This window comes from Adelges cooleyi, unplaced genomic scaffold (assembly GCF_023614345.1).
Source record: "Adelges cooleyi isolate 19-005CV unplaced genomic scaffold, UGA_ACOO_1.1 ACOO_flye_CR_arks_rails_tigmint_CR_PRNA_7, whole genome shotgun sequence".
In the NCBI taxonomy this organism is placed as follows: Eukaryota; Metazoa; Arthropoda; class Insecta; order Hemiptera; family Adelgidae; genus Adelges; species Adelges cooleyi.
In genome coordinates, this window is record NW_026096404.1 from 310,781 (window position 1) to 336,644 (window position 25,864).

Below are 25,864 nucleotides of genomic sequence, written 5' to 3' on the forward strand. Positions count from 1 at the left end.
TTAAGATAGATAACTGATAAGTAAGATTGTAATATTCACAAAAATGAATAGTACTATTTTTAATTTAAATACGGATAAAAACAAATTAAAAAATATTTAATCCTCAGTAATCGGGATATCATAATGCTTTGGTTCATCTTGACGGTGTAATTCTTCCATTAGGGCATATGTTTTTTCTGCAAAACAAAATATTTCATCATAAGCATTAAATTTCTAGAGAATTATAAATAATAATATGATGTATTTGTAGTTACTGGCTTGGTCTTTATAGCTCGACCCTTCACCGTTTAAATATTCATTAGGCATAATTTTCTTGGGAACATGCTTGTACACTTTTTGCGAGTTTTTACCGTAAAGTAAAACCTACCGTCAAATCAATATATTACATTATACATATTTATAATAATATAGTTATTAATTTTACAAAACTTCCTTTATTTGCCAATTCCAAGCTTACCATGCTCACAGCTGATTTTTCGCGAAACGCAGTAAGTACACTATAAAGAAGATTGACCGAATAACTTGCATTCAACACATAAATTTGTTTTAACCGGAACGGTAGGGCTGACTTTGAAAATTCAAAAAAGTGTTTTTATTTATTATTTATATTTAATTATAAATTATGGTTATTTAAAGATGTATATTCTTCTAAACATTGACCATTACATATTACCATATATTATGTTAAAAATTACTTCAACTCTCGTTGAGCCCCTTATTAAACTATGTTACGTTGACATTGTACGTACGTGTAAGAGTTTTGAAAAATGTGGATATAGTTGGTAATATTTTAATAATTTATAATAATGTGATACTTTGAAGCCTTCCTCGTTTATGATAATAACGACACCATTAAATGTTCCAAACTTTATGAGTAAACATTTTATCATGTAGAAAAAGTATCTGGAAATCATTTCCAAGTCAAACTTGTCTGGATTTGTATCTACGAAATGCGTATATATGTAATGCAGTCCATCGGTCTCGTACGAATCGTTATGCAATATAGAACAACTCCTAAAAAGTAACAATATCATTCTATCTGATAATTTATATAAAAAGAATGATGAAAAGGAATGTAACAACTATAGAGGTATAGCCTTAGTAAATGTGACCTATAAGATACTATCTTATGGTATTCTGGATAGAGCCAAGCCTTTTGCGGAAAAAATTATAAGGGACTACCAAAGTGGTTTCAGAGGAACCAAATATTTATTATAATACAATTATTTCAAAAAACTTGGGAATTCCATCAAGAACTACATACACTCTTCGTAGATTTCCAAAAGGCGTATGATAGTATCAGTAGGGAAATTATTTACAAAATTTCGGAACATTTCCGCCTCCCACGACAGCTTAAAGGACCAATTAAGGCCAGTTTAAATAAGACTATGGTAAAAGTCAAGGTTGCTAACCTTCGAGAGAGGTACAGGTATTCACAGATAATTTGGTTCTAGAAAAAAATAGTTAGAATGATGAATATATTACCAGATGAAGGGGCAAAATTGGATGGAACATAAATAAGTCTTTTAGCATATGCAGACGACATAGTGCTTCTAGGGAACAACATAAATACAGTGAAAAGCCTATGCGAAAGATTTATAGAAGCGGCCAAAAGAGCGGGCTGGCAAATTAATGAAGGAAAACAGAATTTATGGAAGTCAAAAGACCACGGGATGAAAGACAAACAAAGAAGTTCTTTGTTAACAGTTTCAAAACAGTATCAGAATTCAAATATCTGGGTACAATGATCACCCAATCAAACAATATGGAGTATGAGATACTAAAAAAGATTCAAATGGCAACAAGTGTTATTACGCCTTGGGCAACTTATTTAAGTCAAGAACACTCTCCAAGAAACTAAAAGTCCAGCTATACATTACGCTAATAAGATCTGTGATATTGTATGGAGCGCAATGAAGGACTGTAAAGAAAAGTGATGAGTCGAGACTGAGGATATTTAAAGGAAAATATTAAGAAGGATATATGGACACTGCTAGGAAATGTAAAAAAATGCATAAGAATACGGAACAATATGACTCATCACGACTTGACATAACATATTGTGATACGACAATAAGCTCGATCTCAATTGGTCGAGAAACATGACATCAAAGACACTGCACGTATAAATAGCAGTAAGGAATGAGCGGGCAGTCAGTATGGTCACGGCAGCTGAACAGTCGAGACCATTTTCGACCTGAAGATGGACTCTGCAATGGGTCCGAAACGTTGGCCTATAACTATTGATGTGGATATATCCGAAAATCATCCCCATAAAACCTTAGTAGGGTTATAATATACTTATAAAGGTAGCGAAGGTAATTTTGGAAGAGCTCTATATTAATATTTTATACGAAAAAGTGAATAGGATACTTGGAGTATGTGTAGTTATTTTTTTATTTGGGAAGTGAAATTTAGAAACTATAAGGGAACGAAAATTGTATAATAACTTATAAAACGTGTGCCTAATTCTTAATATGTAAAATAAAAACCGGTGTGCATGGTTGTGGTAGTATTTATACCGTAAAAATATATATTTAAATTATGGTTGCTGCTTACACGACTTTTCTAGCATCTTCTAATTCGCTTTTTTCTGGATCTTTACCATCGGAGTTAAATATAGTTGGTAAATTTTTCCGAACATCATAATGATCGACTATCAATTTAACAGTTTTTTGTACATCAAATTTTGCGGCGTGAAAAAAATAGATAATTTCTTTACCTATTATGACCAATAAAATAATTAGTAGAAGAAATGAAAAAAATTAAGTTATCAGGGTTTATTGTTCTTCTTCAGCAGTCGATTATAAAAGCAAACTACACAATGCATATAATTTTTTAACGAAAAATAAACACCAATAAAAACAAAAATGTTATGAAATTAATAGCAAAGGACGTACGGTTTATATCCGGAAAGCCTGGAGTTTTCTCTCCATCCTTTACAACTTTATCAATGTTTTCTTTAGTTATTTGTTTATATTTTGCTTGTACCTCTTTCAAAACTGTTTCGAAGCTAATAGTTGGGTCATTAATTCGAAACCCTGCAATAACTATATAAAATTGTATTAAAATATTTTATAGCTAGATAGTACATTTTGAGCATCGATGCGATAGGTGAGAAGATATGGTTTTATAGAGACGTGTTTTTGTTTGTGGCTGAAGTCACGATAACTAATTTCCGGTCAACCGATTTACTCATATAAAACTTCTTTAGATCCGAATAGATATGCAGATAGTACTTTGGTGGGTCTCAAGTAGAAAAATTCAATTTCTTCTTTTACAAAACCAAGAAGAAAACGGTTTCAAATTGTTTTTTTGATGACATTTCAGGGTTTAACAATTGGAAATTACTTAGAAGATAGGTCTAGCATATTTTGATGTACATAATAGTCTATTTATAAAAAGTGTAAAAAAACATTTTGGTTCTATCAGTTTTAGTTAAATCTTCTGTTAACACATAAGGTAATTATTTTTGGTTTCATACAACATTTGAATTTGCTCTATTAAGTATAACAATATGGTACCACCGTGCAACCCAATTCAGACGATCAGAAACGCAAATAATAAAACATAATAAGGTCAATAGAAACTTGTTTCAATAAAAAAAAAAAAATATTACAAAATGTGTGATGGTATTTGTCTTTTGTCTACATTATTTAACGATACAAAACGTATCGTCGCTTTTTGAAGATACAGATGTAAATTATAAACATATATTTAGTGGTGGTTTGTTTGTTATTATTTGTTTATTATAATATAGATGTCGTTGATCTTTAAATAATTGTCTACGATTTCTGAAGAACAAGTGTTTGTAATGAGGTCATAGCAGATATTCTTTTAGTATTTATTTTCAGACTTAAGTTCCGCACTACACATAATGTAGCGAAATGAAAAAAAACATTTGTACTCTTTCTAGGAGTTTTGATAAATAATGGTAATGATAATTAACAACAAATGTATAACAATATTAGATTGTAACCGTCTTGGTTGGATATCTCCGTGTGATTCTCAAACGACTTTTATCATATTACCTATAGAAAATTTGTTCTTGAACACATAGGTCATATGTGCCGGAATTAATACCGGATAGGAACAAATAGATTGACAATAAATAGAAAAACAAAATAGCTAATGACCAAAGTTGCCGAAGCTCAAATAAATAAAAATAATAAAATACATAACTATTTATAAATTTCCTCCGAACCATCTTGCTAGGTATTTTGTTACTATGGATAATGTACACAGTATAATATTACTAATAAAACATAAAATGAATTTGTATTACCTTTGATTACCAAAACCATAAAGAACCCAATGGCTAAATAACTCTGTTGCTTGTTCATGATTAATTTGACCAAAACAAAAATGTATTATTAATTTATTTATCATAGACCATACGCTAGTAGTTGAATGTACGTTACTGAATTGGTTTTGAACCTTGGGCGTATATTATTTAGTAAACAACTAAAATATTTCAAAAACAAAGTTAAACAGATGTTAATGTGTTTTCGCACAAAATCCAGTAAACATCAATACATTCATACACTAGCTGAAATTGTATTGTTATTAAGAAAAAAGCTACAAGTAATGTGGCATTTATAAGATAAAAAAAGTATCTTAAATAGTTATTTTTTACAGAAGATAAACTTGGGTGATACTATCAGTGAAACTAAATTAAGGAAGAGCAATCAAAATGAAACCAAACAATAAGAAGTAGGTGTAGAGTTTGAGGAGCAGACTCAACATTAAAATCAGTACTCATACGTTTTAATAACCCTAATTTCAAAACCTGCAAATCAACCTGAAAACAAATTTGATAGGATCGACATTTACTAAACCCCATTTTTCTTAAAAATTTCCTTTTATTAAAACCGGCCATTTTCAGTTTTACAGTGGTCAGTCTGTCGACATACAAAGCAAAAGCGACTTTATTTAATTACAAAAAAAAAAAATATTAGTTTGGTAAATATTAAATACACAAATAACATTATATTTATAGGTTTTATTAATTTTAAAAATAAAAAAAAACAAAATGGGTACAAGAAATTTGAAAGTTTCAATTTCATAACTAAGGATATGAACATAAAATATTTGATGATGCATAATAGAGTTAACCTTTATTTTTATTAGATTTTTATTATCTGAAGAAAATAGTTATCGTTATAAGAATACAATAAATAATACATTTTTAATTTTGCTTTACTATAATTTTTTTTATATATATGACTTCTAGTGTTTAGTCATTTTTAATTATCTTTATTGTTAAACATATTATACTCGTATAATTTAAGATGGATAACTGATGGTGAGCTTGTACTATTAACAAAATTGAATACTACCATTATTAATTTTAATACTGATGAAAACAAATTAAAATATATTTAATCCTTAGTAGTAATCGGGACATCACGAAGATTTGGTTCATCCTTATGGTGCAATTCTTTCATAAGGGCATATGTTTTCTCTGTAATACAATCATCATGAGCATTAGTTTTCTAGAGAATTTAAAATAATAATATGACATATTTATAGTTACCTGCTTGCTCTTTATAACTACTCCCTTGGCCATTTAAATATCCATCTTTAGGCATAATTGTTTTGGGAACATGCTTGTACACTTCTTGCGAGTTTTTTTTGTAAAATACAACCATAGTTATTATTTCAACAAAATTTAATTTATTTGCAAATTCAAAGCTTACCGTGTGCAGAGCTAAATGTTCACGACACATAGTGGATCCATTATAAAAAAGTTTGACCGCTTTACTTGCATTCAACACGTGAATTTGTTTTAACCGGAAAGGTAGGGCCGGCTTTGAAAATTCAAAAAAGTGTTTTTATTTATTATTTATACATAATTATGAATATTTAAAGTTGTTATTCTTTTAAACAATGTCCATTACCTATTACCATGTATTATGTTAAAAATTATTTAAACTCTCGTTGAGTCCCTTATTAAACTATGTTACGTTGACTTTACGTACGTGTAAGTATTTTGAAAAATGTGGAAATAGTTTGTAATTTTTCAATAACCGTTTATAATATTTGAAGTCATCTTCGGTTATGACAATTACGACACCATTAAATGTTCCATATCATGTAGAAAAAGTATCTCGAAATTATATCCAAGTCTAACTTGTCTGGATTTGTATCTACGAAATGCGTATATATGTAATGCAGTCCATCGGTCTCGTACGAATCGTTATGCAATATAGAACAACTCCTAAAAAGTAACAATATCATGATCTATTATCATTTTCTAAACATGGAAAAATTGTGCCTACCTGTCAAGAAACGTCTTTTTTTTATAATAAGGGTTTGGATAAAATATAGAATAGTTTTAGAGAAGTGGTTTTGATTATAAAATCATTTAAATAAAAATATCGGAAGCTGAGCATAATAGGGCGCGGGCGTATCTCATGAGTATTAAAGTATTAGGACCACAGCCTTACCTCATTTTTATGAGTTAGTAATTACACTATTGATTTAGCATTCAACGGAATTAGATTTATGATTTTAGTTATTGACTGAACTTGACCGGAGAAGGCAAACGTAGGAAAACGATAAAAGAATGCTTTTAATGAACATTTTTGACATTTTTGGCATTTACAAACTGTCACAAAAAAACGTTACACTGGTGGGGGGAAAGCTGGGGTGGATGTGGGAATGGGGTCTGGGGATGGAATGGGGTCGGGAGTACGTGTGGGGTTAGGAGTGCGTATGGGGTTGGCGGTAGCTGACACGCTGTTGACTTATAAGAGATTAGAGATAAGATATTAGAGATAGGAGATAGGAGATAGGAGGTAAGAGAAAGCAGATAAGGGTAGGATATGAACGATAGGGGTAAGAGATAGGAGATTGGGGATAGGGGTAAGAGATAAAAGATGAGGAATGGCGGTGGAAATGGGGTTATGGGTGGGAATTAGCTTAGGCACATAACCGAAAAAAGTGTTACCACAAAAGTCTTACACTGTTATTTTAAATTATGTATTGTATTTACAACGATCAAACTAGATATAGATAGTAAATTCAAAATAGTTTAAGGGGCCAAATTCTTTATGAATTATTTAAGGCCAAATATTATGAAAACATTAAAATATTAGCCAGAAACTCTATGTTTACTAGCCACCTTAGATACTAGCTTGATCTATAACACTTCTCTAATTTTTTCTGCACTTCAATGAGACATAAAAATGCTTTTTCGTGGCTGCAGACTCAGCTGAAAAACTTTTTAAAACAATTTTTAATATATTGATATAGTATATTTAGAAGTAGTAAAAACATCAAGTTTTTGGCTAATATTGTAGTGTTTAAAACAATTTATAGAGAATTTGACCCGTTAAACTATTTTGAATTTATCATTTAGTTCTAATTTGTACGTTGAACGTTTAACAAATATCTTATCTCTTACCCTTTTCTCCTACCTCTATCTCCTACCCCTTTTATATAAACCTAGTAGGGTAATAACAAAGTTGTTAAGGTAGTGAAGGTAATTTTGGAAGAGCTCTATACTAATATTTTATACGAAAAAGTGAATAGGATACTTGGAGTATGTGTAGTTATTTTTTATTTGGGAAGTGAAATTTAGAAACTATAAGGGAACGAAAATTGTATAATAACTTATAAAACGTTTGCCTAATTCTTAATATGTAAAATAAAAACCGGTGTTAGGGGGCAACATTTATTCGGTACTTCAACGAGACATAAAAATAATCTTTCATGATTGCAGAATCGTCTGAAAAACTTTTTAATACCGGTTGACTGATTTTTCAATCATACTTGGCGAACTAGACTTCGGCTAATGTCAAAGTGTAATTTTACAATTTTTATTTGGTTTTTCTGAATAACAATTTGGAGCTATTTTGACAATTTTTAAAAAAGTTATAGAGCACCGTATGATTTAATTGAAAAATATTAAATTTTTTTTGACAGGAAATTATTGAACAAACTATTATTGTTATAATATTGATCTATATTAAACCCTAAATCTTCTCCAAAAAGCAAAATAAAGAAAATCGTTAAAATAAAGACAGCATTTATGATATTTTTTTGGTTTGACGGTGTTTAAAAAATATTCTGTATAAATTTGGAACTAACTCGACAATTTTTAAACAAGTTATAGAGCACTGTAATTTTAAGTTGAAAAATATGTTATTTTTGGCTTGAATGTATGGCTTTTTAAAGTGCCTTTTCTGTAAAATTTCTAAACTTTAGACTTGTTACATGAAGAAATTGGTTCAAAAGTATAGAAGATGTGATTGTTGGTCTAGAATTTTGCTTTACCATGTGTGGTGTAAAACTAAAGTCTGAAATAAATATTATAAGAACATCTGCTGTATCGCTATTACAATAAAAATTATCTCGAAAAACAATTTTTTGAACAGCTATGCTTTAACCTGGCCTATGTAACATAAACAAATAATAACGAACAAAAAACAACTAAATATTTTACTATAAAATATATACCTTCTAGGAGTTATAACTAATAATAGTAATAATAATTAACAATAAATGTAAAACAATAAACATGTTTAAATTAGGAAAAGTAATATAAGTCATATTTAGTTAGTTAATGACCAAAATTTTTTAAGCTTAAATTAATTTAAAAAAATATTCTCTGGACCAACTTGCTAGTAATTTAATAAGTATGAATAATGTATATAATTTAATATTACTAGAAAAACATATACAATTATTTGTATTACCTTGAATTACAAAAACTATGAAGACCCCAATGGCCAGATAACTCTGTTGCTTGTTCATGGTTAAATTGTTCAAAAAACAACGTATCACTAAATTATTAAAGACAGCTAATAGATCATATGCAAGTGGCTGAATGTACATTACTGAATTAGTTTTGACATTTTCATGTCTCAGCTCTGGCACATAACCGAAAAAAGCGTTACCATAAAAGCGTTACCAAAAGAGCGTTACCAAAAGAGTGTAACGAAAAAAGCGAAAGGGTTGAAGATGAGGTGGGTATGGGAAAGGGGTGGAATTAGCTATGGCAAATAACCGAAAAAAAGCGTTACCACACGAAGATGGGTTGGAGGTGGAAATAGGGGTAGGAGATAAGGGGTGGGAGATAGGGGTGAATGATAGGGGTGGGATATAGGGGTAGGGGATAGGGGTAAGATATAGGAGATAAGAGATATGATGTACGTTCAACTTTCAAATTAGAACTAAATAATAAATTCAAAACAGTTTAATTCTCTATATATTAAACTATGTTAAGTTACTTTTGGCCAGATAATAAACACTACAATTTTAGCCAGAAACATGATTGTACATAATTTTTTAATCTCCTTGGCTTATGCTGTAACTGGAAGCTCCATGTAATTTTTTTTTTTTTAATTATAATTCCACAACAATCTATATTTATTCGGTACTTCAACGGGACATGAAAATGCTCTTTCGTGGTTGCAGACTCGGCTGAAAAACTTTTTTATTATTAATTTTGAGACTAGGCGTATTTTTCGTATTCTGTAAACAACTAATATTTTTCAAAAACAATGATGACCAGATGTTTATGTATTTTCGCACGAAATAACGTAAATATCAATAAATTTATACATTATCTTTTTATTTTAAATTGTAATGCATCCTACTTTGGCCTCTTTTCTAGGTTATTCAAAACAGTTGAAACAATTATTCAAATACCGACATCCGGGGACTACACAAAACTCGTTTGGAAGTCAGATCTATCTGGTTATTCATTTCCAATGCTATCTATCCTATGCAGATAGTTCCATAAAATCAGAAAAGTGAAGAAAAAGTGAATTTCTCACTTTCAGTTATAATAGTTTGTGCAGTCACGTGTTACAGGGGCCCAGAGATGTCACAGTTCTACAAGAACTATTATAGCTGATAGTATTAAATCATTTTCAAATTAACGCTTCGATGCGTATCCGTGGTTAGTACGAGGGACGACCGGAAAGTAAAGATACAAGCCCCCCCCCCATGGCCGTAGGGACTGTTATTTTGCTATGTGCGTCACATTGCCGTGTAGCCTAACTACTTCCCTTCAAAATAAGACCAAAATGAGTTCAGTACGTTGAAAACTTTGGTCACTGGAATTTTTCTCGTGAAACTTGTCGATCGAGTCTCCGGCCATCTCCTTCGCCCAACTGCGAAATCGAGTGCAGACCTCCAAAGGGTTTTTGGATCGCTATGAACTGAGTGATGATTTTCTCAAGTGTATTACTACTGGAGATGAAACTTTGGTTGTACACCATACGCCTGAAACCAAGAGACAGTCCGAACAGTGACGTCACACCACTTCACTCTCAGCCAAAAAGTTCAAACCACCATTTCTGCCAAACAAACCATGGCATCAGCGTTTGGGAACCGCAAAGGCATCACGTTGATCGAATATTTGCCTCAGGAGGTGACCATAAACGCAGTAAGGTATTGGGAGACACTCAAAAATTGAGAACGCCTATTCAGAATAAAAGAGTGGGGTCTACTGACAAAGGGAGTCTGCCTGCTGCACGACATAGCCTGACCTCACACGGCCAACTTCACGAAGCAACTGTCAGGCTCCTTTGGATGGGATGTTTTCAACCAACTCTTGCATTACCCCGACATGGCGCTTTCAGATTACCATCTGTTCACTTCCCTGAAGATGCACATAGGTGAGAACAAATTTGCAACAGATGAGGAGGTGGTCGACAAGTGGACGGAGGAGGTGGCGGTAGACTCGATCGACATGTTTCACGAGAAAAATTCCTGTGACCTAATTTTTCAATGTACTGAGCTCATTTTGGTCCTGTTTTGAAGGAGAGAAGTTAAACCACACCGCAATGTGGCCAACATAGCAAAACAATACGGTCCCTACGGCCGTGGGGAGGCTTGTATCTTTACCTTCCGGACGACCATCGTATATGTTCAGACCAGTACAATCTAAACCATTCAGAGTATATACCAGCACACTAAGACTAAGTGAGGTGCTGTATCCACAGATTGCATTAGTGTTCATTTGAGAATGATTTTATCACTTTTAGTTATATTAATTGGTGAAGACCTGTGACTTCTCCGTCCTCACTATGCACCGATCTCACTATACTGTCCTTTTTATATTCTAGGTGTGTATCATAAAAACGCATTTTGTTTTTTTCATAGTGCCCTAATGCTTTGTTTAGAAGGTATATACGTTTTAATGTAAAATATTCAGTTGTTTGTTTTTGTTATTATTTTTTTTATGAATGAATGTAACAAAAAAAAAAGTATGGAACAATCGACTAAAAGAACAGCCGATGTGATCTTATTACAATAACAAGTTCATTAGAACTAGTAAACCATTTTCTGAACCGCTATGGACTATGTAACTTGAAAAAAATAATAACGAACAAACGATACTGAATATTTCACTTTAAACACAAAATGTGTTTTTACAAGAATAACTGCCGATACCACGGTAAAATATTTAAAATGTTGTAATATATGTGTATATACATATTGTGAATCAAAAAACATTTGCTTTTTTTTCATAATAGCTTATTGCTTAGCTTAGAAGGTATATACGTTTTAAAGTAAAATATTCATTTGTTTTTTGTTCGTAACTATTTTTTTTTACAGTTCAACAAAATAGTTATTGTAAAAGGGTCACATTAGATGTGCTTTAAGTTTTTATTTTCAGACCTTATTTCTGTAAAATGAAAAATGTGAAATCGAGAAAACATTTAGACTCCTTCAGTTAAAAATAATAGTAATTAGAATTAGGTAAACAAAACAGCATTAAAAATCAAATACCACAAAAACCTAAAAAAAAAAATTGATGGTTTTTACAGCTGCCAGTCTGTCGACGTAGAGGGGAATAGCGTCTTTATTTAATTACAAAAAAAAAATATTTGTTTGACAAATATTAAATACACAAAAAACATTACATTTATAGGTTTTATTAATTATTAAAATAATAAAAACAAAATGGGTACAAGAAAGTTTTGAAAGTTTAAATTTCATAAATAAGGATATGAACATAAAATATTTGATGATGCATAATGGAGTTAACTTTTATTTTTACTAGATTTTTATAATCTAAAGAAAATAGTTATCGTTATAAGAATACAATAAATAATATATTTTTAATTTTGCTTTCCTTCAAGTTTTTTTGATAAATATGACTTGTAATGTTTAATAATTTTTTCTTATCTTTATTGTTAAAAACATTATACCATTTAAGATGGATAACTGATAGTGAGCTTGTGCTATTAACGAAATTGAATACTACCATTATTAATTTTAATACAGATGAAAACAATTTAAAATATATTTAACCCACAGTAATCGGGATTTCACGACGTTTTGGTTCATCCTTATGGTGTAATTCTTTCATAAGGGCATATGTTTCCTCTACAAAACAAAATATTTCATCATAAGCATTAAATTTCTACAAAATTTTAAATGACAATATGACATATTTATAGTTACCTGCTTGCTCTTTATAACTCGACCCTTCACCGTTTAAATATTCTTTAGGCATAATTTTCTTGGGAACATGATCGTACACTTCTTGCGAGTTTTTACCATAAAATACAATCTACCGTCAAATCAATATTACATTGTACATAATTATAACAATATAATTGTTAACTATACAAAACTTCCTTTATTTGCCAATTCAAAGCTTACCGTGCTCATAGATGAATGACAGGCAACGTATGATTTGTAAAGAACTTTGACTGATGTACCTGCATTCAACACGTAAATTTGTTTTAACCTGTACGGGAGGGCCGTCTTTGAAAATTCAAAAAAGTGTTTTTATTTATTATTTATATATAAATTATGGTTATTTAAAGTTGTTATTCTTTTAAACATTGAACATTGCATGTTACTAAATATTATGGTAAAAATTACTACAACTCTCGTGGAGTCCTTTATTTAACTATGTTACGTTGACATTGTACGTACGTGTAAGAGTTTTGAAAAATGTGGAAATAGTGTATAATATCGGCTTAATTGTAAAAAATGACTGTAATGGAAGCCATCTTCGTTTATGATAATTACGACACCATTAAAGGTTCCATACTTTATGAGTAAACATTTTATCATGTAGAAAAAGTATCTCAAAATCATTTCCAAGTCAAACTTTTCTGGTCCTGCTGTATCAATGAATTGCGAGTATATGTAATGCAGTCCATCGGTCGCATACGAATCGTTATGCAGTATAGAACAACTCCTAAAAAATAACCATATCATGATCTATTATCATTTTCTTAACATGGAAAAAATGTGCCTACCTGTCAAGGAACGACTTTTTTTTTATAATAAGGGTTTGGATAAAATATAGAATAGTTCTAGAAAAGTGGTTTTGATTATAAAATCATTTAAATAAAAATTCCGGAATCTGAGCATAATAGTGCGCGGGCGTATCTCATGCGTATTAGAGTAAAAAGATCACAGCCATACCTTATATTTAAGAGTTAGTAGTTACACTATTAATTCAACATTCAACGGAATCAGATTTATGATTTTAGTTTTTGACTGAACTTGACCGGAAAAGGCAAACGTAGGAAAATAATTATAGAATGCTTTTAATGAACATTTTTGACATTTCCTGTCAACAAACTGTCACAAAAAAACGTTACGCTGGTGATGGGAAAGCTGGGGTGATAGCTTTGGTGGGTGTGGGAATGAGGTTATGAGTGGGTGTAGGGTGGGGGGTGGCTCTCACGCTGTTAACTGATGAGAGATTAGAGATAAGTAATCAGAGATTGGAGATAGGAGATATAGAGGGTAAGATATAGAAGATAGGATGTAAGAGATAGGAGGTAGGGGGTAAGATATGGGAGATAGCGGATAGGAGAGAGAGTGTGAGAAAAAAAATTCGCTTTGATACTAATTTGTAAAATCTAAACCTCATTTTAATACTTCCTTACTGGGCTGATTTATAATGTGCTTGGTTTGGACTTTACTGGATTAAAAATACTAACTACTGATTCGCATCTAGCCTTTTATCTCTTTTAGTTGTACTCATTCCTGTAAAGTGGTTGTCCTCGCCGTCTTCACTATGCCCCGAACCCATAATGTCAAATTTTTAACAGATTGCAAGAACTTTTATAGAAATCTTAGTAGGGTTATAATATACTTATAAAGGTATTGAAGGTAATTTTGGAAGAGCTCTATAATAATATTTTATACGAAAAGTGAATAGGATACTTGGAGTATGTGTAGTTATTTATATAATATTGTGAAGTGAAATTAAGAAACTATAAGAAACGAAAATTGTATAATAACTTATAAAATGTGTGCCTAATCTCTAATATGTAAAATAAAAACCGGTGTGCATGGTTGTGGTAGTATTTATACCGTAAAAAATATATATGTAAATTATGGTTGCTGCTTACACGATTTTTCTAGCTTCTTTTAACTCGTTTTCTTCTGGATCTTTACCATCAGGGATAAATATAGTTGGTAAACTTTTCCGAACTTCATAATGGTTCACCATCAAATCAACAGTTTTATTTACGTCAAAGTTTGCAGCGTGAAAAAAATAGATAATTTCTTTAGCTGTGAAAACCGAAAATAATTAATATGAGAACTGACAAAAATTAAGTTATCAGGGTTTATTATTCTTCAGCAGTTAATTATAAAAGCAAACTACACAATGTATAAAATTTTTTAACGAAAAAAAAACACCAATACAAAAAAAATGTTATGAAATTAATAGCAACAAACGTACGGTTTATTTCCGGAAAGCCTGCTTTATTTTCTCCAAGCTTTATAACTTTATCAATGTTTTCTTTAGTTATTTCTTTATATTTTTCTTGCACCTCTATCAGAACCGTTTCGAAGCTAATATTTGGATCGTATATTCGAAACCCTGCAATAACTATATTAAATTGTGTTACTAGATGGCGTAAATAGTTTACAGCTAGATAAGTACATTTTGAGCATCGATGCGATAGCTAAGAAGGTTTGTTTTTATAAAGATGTGGTTTTTTGTTTGTGGCTGAAATGACGATAACTTATTTCCTATCAACCGATTTTCTCAAACAAAACTTCTACAGATCCAAATACATATGCAGATAGTACTTTGGTGGGTCAAAAGTAGAAAAAGTTTTTCAGCTGAGTCTGCATCCACGAAAGAGCATTTTCATGTCTTGTTGAAGTACCGAATAAATTTAGAGTAGTTGTGAAATAATAGATAATGATATAGTATATTGACAAGCGGTAAAAAGCTAGTATATAAAAACGTCAAGTTTCTGGCTAAAATTGTAGTGCTTATTATCTGGCTTGAAACAATTCATAGAGAATTTGGGCCCTTAAACTGCTTTGATTTTATTATTTAGTTCTAATTTGAACGTCGAACGTACAACATATCTCTTATCTCTTATCTCCTATATCTTACCCCTATCTCACCCCAACCCCATTCCCATTCCCACCCCCAACCTCATCTTACACCCCATTTCTTTTTTGGTAACACTAAGTAAATAACGCTTTTTTTTCGGTTATTTGCCAGGGTTATGTGCCAGAGCTTTGACATGAAAATGTCAAAAGTAAATTCCTTTTTTCACAAAATCAAAGAAGAGTCTTCTCTTTTTTTAATATTTTTGGATATTAATTTTTTTTAGACGAAATTTTAGGGTTTAACAGCTGAAAATTAGTCAGAAGATAGGTCTAGCACTACCTATATTATGTGCAAGAAAAACATTTGGGTTCTATTAATTTTTGGTTGGCTGTCTCGCTGTTATCTGATAAGAGATTATAGATAAGAGATTAGGGATAAGAGATAGGAGATGAGGGTTAAGTAAAAGGAGGTAGGAGATAGGAGTAGGAGATAGGGGCAAAAAATTGTCGGTACTTTAACTTAACATGAAAATACTCTTTCATGGTTGCAGAATCGGCTGAAAAACCTTTTAATACCGGTTTACTGATGATTTAATCATAGTCAAAGTGTAATTTAACCATTTTTATTTGGTTTTTCTGAATAACAATAAAGTTTGACAAGAGATTTTTGAGAAAACTGTATGCCTTATGGATCTTGTTTAAACCTTTGAACTAAAAAATTTGGAGCTAACTTGACAATTTTTAAACAAGTTATAGAACTACCTTAATTTTAAGTTGAAAAATATTTAATTTATTCATCGTGTTTTTCTTGATTTCAAATGGAAAGTGGGGCATTTTTCAAATATATGGCTTGTTAAAGTGCCTTTTATGTTTAATTTCTAAACTATTGACTTGTTACACGAAGAAATTAGTTCAGAGGTATAGAAGAAGTGATCGTTAGTCCAGTATTTTGCTTTATCATGTGTGGTGTAAAACTAAAGTCTGAAATAAATATTAATAGAACATAAAAAATATGTGATGGAAATACAAAAAAAAAAAACCTCGCTTTATCTAAAAGGTTTCTACAGATTCGCATCATGTTAATATGAATGTGATTAAATCAATTTCAGTTTTAGTAGTTCTTGAACACTTGTGACCTCTCCTCCCCAACCATGCCTCCACCCAACTGTTCTAGCCTTTTTAAATTGTAGGTGTGAATCTTAATAACACATTTTGTTTTTTTCATGGTAGCTTATTGCTTATTTCGGAGGTATATATTTTTAAGTAAAATATTTAGTGGTGTTTTGTTTGTTATTATTTTTGTATGCTACATAGGCCAGGTTAAAGCGTAGCTGTTAAAAAAATTGTTTTTCGAAGAACCTTTTATTGTAAAAGGTCACAGCAGATGTTCTTTTAATATTTATTTTCAGACTAAAAGCTATAATGTTTAAATGTAAAATATTTAGTTGTAAAAACAACAATGAATACTTGTTTCACTTTTTCATGTGTAGCGTAAAACTAAAGTGTGTAATAAATATTATATGAACATCTGCTGTGAACTCATTACAATAAAGCATTTTTTGAACAGCTTTGCTTAAACCTAGCCTATGTAGCATAAAAAAAAATATGACGATCAAAAACAACTAAATATTTTACTTTAAAAAATATAGCTTCTAAGAGTTATTATAAATAATAGTTATAATAATTAACAATAAATGTGTAACAATAAACTTGTTTAAATTAGAAAAAAATAATATAAGTAATATTTAGTTGTAACAGATGTCCGATCGAAACAAATAGTTTTTTTTTGTTCTGGAATAAATAAAAGAGTAAACTATTTTTACTCCTATATTTATACTGGAACATTATCCGGACCCTTGACAAAACCCAACTAAAAAACCATAACACTAATGACCAAAGTTGCCGAAGTTTAAATAAATTAGAAAAATAAACTACATAACTATTTATATATATTCTCCGCACCAACTTGCTAGTTATTTTATTACTATAGATAATGTATATATAATTAAAAAAAAAACATACAAAATTATTTGTATTACCTTGGATTATAAAAACCACGGAGAACCCAATAGCCAGATAACTCTGTTGCTTGTTCATGATTAAATTTACCAAAAAACAATGTATCACTAAATTATTAAAGATAGATCATACGCAAGTGGCTGATTGAACATTACTGAATGAGTTTTTATTATTAATTTTAAGCCTAGGACGTATTTTTCGTATTCTGTAAGCAACTAATATTTTTCAAAAACAATGTTGAACAGCTGTATTTTTGTCTTGTATTTTCGCACGAAATACCGTAAACATCAATAAATTCATATACTATCGTTACATTTTAAATTGTATTGCACCCTACTGTGGCCTTTCTAGGTTATTCATAACAGTTGAATCAGTTATTCAAATATCAACATCTACAATAACCTATAACAAATAGGTCAGTTATCCCGGAAAGAAATTGTATCTAACATAAATAGTGGGCCTAATAATGTGAATTAGTTTTTATATGCATTCTAGTTAACATTTTAATCCTAAATAGTATTTCTATCTGTATCATCAAAAAGTGACGATCCGTTTTGTATCGTTTAAATATGTTAACAAAAGACAAATAACATAACACATTTTTAAGGTTTACAATTTTTTTTTTTTATGGAAAACAAGTTGTTTTTGTCCTTTTTATGTTAAAAAAATGACATATTTTTCAACTTGAAGTTAAGACGCTGTATACATTTTCAAAAAATAGAAAAACTAGTTCAAGGACTTGCAGACGGGCATAGTGAAGATGGAGAGGTCACCGGTCTACAGAAATGTATTGTAATAACTGTGTGTGATAAAATCACTTTCAAATAAACTCCTTGATGTGAATCTGTAGAAGTTAGGTTCTAACCATTACAATCAAAACCGAGTACTCATATAATCCAGTATTGTGTGTTTTATTATTGAGTGACTAATAGTAGTAGTAAGGGAGGTTTTTTAGTATTTGGGTAGATATAGTGTAGAGTTTTAGTGACCATCTCATGATGACACCGTTGGGTCTTCATGTCAAGTAAAGCTCGGATGATGATGGTGACGATTAGGTTGATCGTAGGTCAATAAAAGTGTATTTCCATAGTTACCCATACATCGTAGTTAACAATGTAATGAAAATATTTTCATAACCAGTTATATGTTGACTCACGCACACGTAGCCATCTGAAAATTGACTTCGGTTAAAGTGTAACTGTCCCCTTTTTTAGGATATTTACTTAAAGGTGTCCGAGACGATACGATTTTAGTACCAAAAACATGTCACACGGGAAAAGTTCTAACGCCCTTTAGAATAGTCGGATTTTATTTATTTTTTATTGAAAATAGGAGAACATTTTGCAGGTCGGATAGAAGCTTTAATTTTTTTAATTCTTATTTTAGAAGCCATAATATGCATTTGAATTATGCCAAAATTTTTGTTATTTTTTTCTAACAAAATATTTCCCACCTCTGTTTTATGTTAACATAAATGTGGCCTTCTATCCGACCTGCCAAAAGTTTACCCATTTCATATAAAAAAAAAGAAAAATGATTAAAATCCGACATGTCTCCGAGGCATGAGAGTTTTTCTGTAAGAGCATTTTGGTTCATTTAAACCACGGTCAAAGTTGCTTTGATCGTCCGAAAAATAAATTAACTGCCAAAATAGAGTTCTAATTACTGAACTAATGATTACATAACACAGTTTAAAAACATTTTTTTTTTCGGCACCGACACCCTTAATAAAATAAAGTTTGACTACAGATTTTTGAGAACATTTTTAATATGTTATAATTTGTTATGTCATTTGCGCTAAGAAGAGACCTACCATAAGTCTAATTTTCAGACATTTTACTTTAACCTTTTGCTTAAACAAAGTAAAATAAGAAAACAATTATATCCTTTTGTAGAGTAAAGGGTTTATGCTATTTTTGGTTTGTCAATGGTTTTCGATAGTATTTTGTTTAATAATTATTCCATACAAAATTAAATCTATATTTTACCCCCTATATCCTATCCTACCCACATTCTCTTACTCCCTTTTGTAACTAACGTTTTTGATATAACGCTTTTGTAACTAACAATTATTTCGGTTATGTGCCAGAAATAAGACATGAAAATGTCAAAAACTAATTTAGCAATGTACATTCAGGCTCTGGCGTATGATCTATCTTTAATAGTTTAGGAATACATTTTTGATTTGGTCAATTGTCTCATGAACAAGCAACAGAGATATCTAAGTAATATTTAGTTGTAACAGATGTCGGATCAAACCAAACAAGCAATACATTTAAAAAATGCCCCATTCCCTTTAAAATCAAGAAGAACACGTTGAAGATATTTAATATTTTTCAAATTAGCCTCAGTACACGTACAGTTTTTTCAAAAATCTCTTGTCAAACTTTATTGTTTTTCAGAATAACCAAATAAAAATGGAAAAATTACACTTTGACATTAGCCTCAATCTAGTTCGCTAAGTATGATTGAATCATCAGTCAACCGCTATTGAAAACTGTTCATTGTATTGTATATCTTTATATATACAATTCTTCAGTCAGTGGATGCTAACTCCTAAAAAATGGCTGGACAGATATTTATGAAATTTTGTGTGCGCGATTTAGTCGATTCGAAAAATGTTTAGATCACAATTTGATCCGATAGAACGTTTTTTAATTTTAATTAATTAAAATAATTAATTATGATTATCAATAGTATCAATAGTTATCGATACACCTCTATAGTTCTCATACCACAGGGATACTGTGATCCGATCAGCTGATTGTGTGGCTATTCAAATACACAGGCAACGCTGGGTCGGGACAGCTTGTATATGTATAAATTGGTAAAAACAGCAACAAGTTATTTTAGCCAGACGATCAACCCTAATCGTATCCACCCTAAAATGAAAAATCCAATTTTTATTTAAATGAACATTTTGTTTTTTTCATGGTAGCTTATTGCTTATTTCGGAGGTATATATTTTGCAGTAAAATATTAACAGCATAGGTGTTCAAAAAATGGTTTTTCGAAGAATCATTTATTGCAATGGGGTCACAGCAGATGTTTCTTTTAATATTTATTTTCAAACTAAAACGTATAATATTTAAAATTACTATATCCAGTAAACATCAATACATTTATACGCTATCTGAAAATATACTGCACCTGACTTCTGGCCGCTTTTTTTAAGGTATTGTGGTAATGGATATTTGATATTTCAAATAAAACTGTGTTAAGAACTCTTTAAATTTTTCAAATACCTCAAATTTGAATTTTTCATATCTTTAGCTTTTTTAAGTGAACAATACAGCATTTAAAAATCTGTCTGTCAATGTAGGGAGGAATAGTTACTCTTATTAAACAATATTTGATTGATATATAAACAAATTACATTACATTTGTCGGTTTTATTAATAATTGAAATAATAAGAGCGAAATAGGAACAAGAAGTTTTGAAAGTTTTATTTTCATAACTAAGGATATTAACATAAAATATATAATGATGAATAGATTTGAGTTGTTTTAAAAAAATAATGATCGTTTAAGAATACAATAAATAATATGTTTTTAGTTTTGCTTTACTTTACACTTCTTTATGAATATGACTTAATAGTTTTTAGTAGAAAATAGTTATCGTTATAAGAATACAGTAAACAATTGATTTTTTTGTATGAATACTACTTGTAGCCATTAGTTGTTTTTACTTACTTATCTTTATTATTATAACCATTATACAATTTAGGTTCATAAACTGTCGGAGAGATGGTACTGTTAACAAAATTAAATACTACCTTTTTTAATTTAAATAATATGAATGAAAAAAAAAATATATTTATACATCTTTATATATCATTAATATATAACTTCTTCTTTGGGTTCATCTTTACGGTGTAACTCTTTCATAAGGGCATATGTTTTCTCTACAAAACAAAATATTTCATCATAATCATTAAAATTCTAGAGAATTTTAAATAATAACATGACATCTTTATAGTTACTGGCTTGCTCTTTATAACTCAGCCCTTCGCCGTTCAAATAGTCATTAGGCATAATTTTCTTGGGAACATGCTTGTACACTTCTTGCGAGTTTTCACCGTAAAGTACAACCTTCCGTCAAATCAATATTATATTATACATATTTATAATAATATAGTTGTTAACTATACAAAACTTTCTTTATTTGCAAATTCAAAGCTTACCGTGTGCTCAGCAGCATTAGGGAATGCATCATAAAGAAGTCTGACCGCTCTACTTGAATTCAACACATGAATTTTATTTAACCGGAACGGTAAGGCTGACTTTAAAAATTCAAAAAAGTGTTTTTAATTATTATTTATATATAATATATATTTATATTATTATTATATTATATATATATATATATAAATATGATAAGAATATTTAAAGTTGTTATTCGTTTAATCATTGTCCATTACATATTACTTTATACGTACATGTAAGAGTTTTGATAAATGTGGGTATAGTTTATAATATCGCCCTAAATGTAAAAAATGTCTGACTTGGAAGCCTTCTTCGTTTATGATAATTACGACCCCATTAAATGTTCCATACTTTACGAGTAAACATTTTATCAGGTAGAAAAAGTATCTGGAAACCTTTTCCAAGTCAAACATGGATGGTCTTTTATCTACGATATGCGTATATATGTAATGCAGTCCATCGGTCTCGTACGAATCGTTATGCAATATAGAACAACTCCTAAAATATAACAATATCATTCTATCTGATTCGCCCTTTACATAAAAAGGAACGTAACAACTATAGAGGTGTAGCCTTAGTGAATGTGACATATAAGATAGCTATTGTATTCTGGAAAGAGACAAGCCTTTTGCGAAAAAAAATATAGGGGGACTACCAAAGTGATTTCAGAGGAAATAAATCAACAGTAGACCAGATATTTTTTATAATATAATTATTTCAGAAAACTCTGGAATTCCATCAAGAAATACATACATACCGAGTAGGAACTCTATAAAACACAAATTCTTATTTTCACAAAGTTTTATTGGTACTTTGGGGGGAAGTGCTTATGGTTAGGTTAGGTGGTTTTATCAGCTTCAATAATAATAAATCCTGTAAACCTGTGACCTCTCCGTCCACATAATGCTTTGATCCCAATATGCCTCGACCCGACTGCAATGGCTTACTGGGATACAATATCTTTTAAATAAACGTATAACGTAATAACGTAAATACAATTTATATACTGTGCTTGGTTTGGACTTTACTGGATTGAAAAGACTAACTACTTATTCGCATCAAGCGTCTTTTATCAACATCAGCTGTAATCATTCCTGTTAACTGAAAACCTCGCCGTCTTAAATATGGCTCGACCCCACGATGTCAAGACCCCGCTGTACTGACATTTTCTTTTTTTGAACAAATCCCAAGAACTTTTGTATAAACCATAGTAGAAATGCGTTAAAGTTTTGATGGATTGATATATCATTTGGATGATTTTCGGATATATCCACGTCAATATTTATAGGCCGACGTTCCGGACTTATTGCAGAGTCCATCTTCAGGGCGATAATTGTCTCGATAGTTCAGCTGCCGTGAATGTACTGACTGCCCGCTCATTCCTTACCGCTATTTATACGTGCTGTGTCCTTGATGTCACGTTTCTCGACCAAAGGGGATCGAATGTATTGTCGTATCAAAACATGTTATGACAAGTCGAGATGAGTGATGTTATTCCGTATTCTTATGCGTTTTTTTGCCATTCCCTACATTTAGGTCTGCCTTTTCTGCACCTGCAATACTTGTCATAACATATTGTGATACGACTATATGCTCGATCCCCGTTGGTCGTGAAACATGACATCAAGGACACTGTACGTATAAATAGCAGTAAGCAATGAGCGGGCAGTCAGTATGGTCACGGCAGCTGAACAGTCGAGCCCATTACTGCCCTGAAGATTAACTCTGCAATGAGTCCGAAACGTTGGCCTATAACTATTGATGTGGATATATCCGAAAATCGTCCAAATAAAACCTTAGTAGGGTTATAATATACTTATAAAGGTTGCGAAGGTAATTTTGGAAGAGCTCTATATTACTATTTTACACGAAAAAAAGTGAACAGGATACTGGGAGTATGAGTAGTTATTTATATAATTGGGAAGTGAAATTTAGATACTATAAGGGAACGAAAATTGTATAACAACTTATATAACGTGCGCCTAATTATAAGTATATAAAATAAAAACCGGTGTGCATGGTTGTGGTAGTATTTATACCGTAAAAATATATATTCAAATTATGGTTGCTGCTTACAGGATTTCACTAGCTTCTTTTAAATCGCTTTTTTCTGGATCTTTACCCTTTGAGTTAAATATAGTTGGTAAATTTTCCCGAACATCATAATGATGGACCATCAATGTAACAGTATTTTGTACATCAAATTTTGCGGCGTGAAAAAAATAGATAATTTCTTTGCCTATTAAAACCGAAAAAAAAATTAGTATAAGAAATTAAAGAAATTACGTTATCAGTGTTAATTGTTTTTCAGCAGTTAATTATAAATGCAAAATACACAATATACACGATTTTATAACCAATAAAAACACCAATGGAAACAAAAATTTTATGAAATTAATAGCAACGGACGTACGGTTTATATCCGGAAAGCCTTCAGTTTTATCTCCAAGCTTTATAACTGCATTAATGTTTTCTTCAGTTATTTTAGGATATTTTTCTTGTACCTCTTTCAAAACTGTTTCCAAGCTAACAGTTGGATCATACATTCGAAATCCTGCAATACCTATATTAAAATTGTAATACTACCTAAAGTAAATAGTTTATATTTTGTACATTTTTAGCATTGGTGCGACAGCTGAAAAGGTATGGTTTTATAGAGATGTGTTTTTGTTTGTGGCTGATGTCACTATAACTTATTTCCGGTCAGCCGATTTACTCAAAAAAAAACTTCTATAGATCCGAATACATATGTTGATAGTACCATGGTGGGTCTAAAATAGAAATATTTCTTCATCCACAAAATCCAACAAAGAGAGGGATTTTAAGTGGTTGTTTTTAGATGGAATTTTAGAGTTTAAAAGCTTGAAATTACTCAGCAGATAGGTCTAACATATACCTAAGTTATGTATATGTGTAAAATAAAAATTTGGATGCTATGCATTTTGGTCCCCCCATTTTTTTTTCTTTTTCTTAAAAAAATAAAGTTTGACAAGAAACTATTGAGCTTACTATATGTGTTATACATCTATATTAAATCCTAAGACTTCTTCTAAAAAGCGAAATAAGGTAAAAATCGTTAAAATAAAAACAGGCTTTTTGATATATTTTTGGTTTAACGATGTTTATCGGTAGTCCGATGTTTAATGAATATTCTGTACAAATTTGGAACTAATTAGACAATTATATATAACTTAACAGGCTTTATAACTTTAAACAAATTATAGATCACCATAATTTTAAGTTGAATAATATTTATTTTTTTCAGTATGTTTTTCTTGATTTTAAAGGGGAAGGAAGACATTTTTAAAATATATGACTAGATAAAGTGCTTTTTATGTACAATTTCTGAACTTTAGACTTGTTAAAGTAAGAAATTAGTTCAGCAGTTTAACAAGATATCGTTGGTCTAGAAATACAAAAAAAAACAATTCCGCAATGTAGCTAAAAGTTTTCTACAGACTAGCATCAGTGTTTAATTGAATGTGATTATATCAATTTCAGTTTTCGTATTTTCTTGAACACCTGTGACCTCTCTGCCCCCACCATGCCTCCCCCAACTGTACTGGCCTTTTTAAATTATAGTTGAAAATCTTATAAAAAAATTTTTTGTTTTTTTCATGGTAGCTTTTTGCTTATTTCTGAGGTACATATTTTTAAGTAAAATATTTAGTGGTGTTGTGTTCGTTATTATTTTTGTATGCTACATAGGCCAGGTTAAAGTGTAGCTGTTAAAAAAAAAGGTTTTTCGAAGAACCTTTTATTGTAATAGGGTCACAGCAGATGTTCTTTTAATATTTGTTTTCTGACTAAAAGGTATAATGTTTAAATGTAAAATATTTAGTTGTAAAAACACCAATGTTTTCTTGTTTCACTTGTTCATGTGTAGTGTAAAACTAAAGTATGTAAAAAATATTATAAGAACATCTGCTGTGAACCCATTACAATAAAACGTTTTTCAAAAAACAATTTTTTGAACAGCTTTGCTTAAACCTAGCCTATGTAAAATAAAAAAAATAATGACGAACAAAAAACAACTAGATATTTTGCTTTAAAACATATACCTTCTAGGAGTTATGAAAAAAAGTAGTAATAATAATTAACAATAAATGTGTTACAATAAACTTGTTTAAATAGGAACAATAATATAAGTAATATGTAGTTGTAACAAATGTCGGATCGAACCAAATACATTTTTTTTGTTCTGGAATAAATAAATGCGTAAAATATTTTTGCTCCTATATTTATATTGGAACATTATCCGGACCCTTGACAAAAACCAACTGAAAAAACCAAAAAACTAATGACCAATGTTGCTGAAGCTTAAATAAATTAGAAAAATAAACTACATAGCTAT

General features: G+C 30.5%; 1 long non-coding RNA gene across 1 annotated transcript; it reads right to left on the reverse strand.

Moving 5' to 3' along the window:
- Window positions 1–2,624: 2,624 nt before the first annotated feature.
- Window positions 2,625–4,403, reverse strand: LOC126845189 (uncharacterized). The gene is made up of 3 exons (XR_007686731.1): window positions 4,286–4,403; window positions 2,901–3,050; window positions 2,625–2,722 (listed from the first exon to the last, which is right to left on the reverse strand). It is a non-coding gene; the product is annotated as an uncharacterized LOC126845189 (long non-coding RNA).
- Between the last annotated feature and the right edge of the window lie 21,461 nt (window positions 4,404–25,864).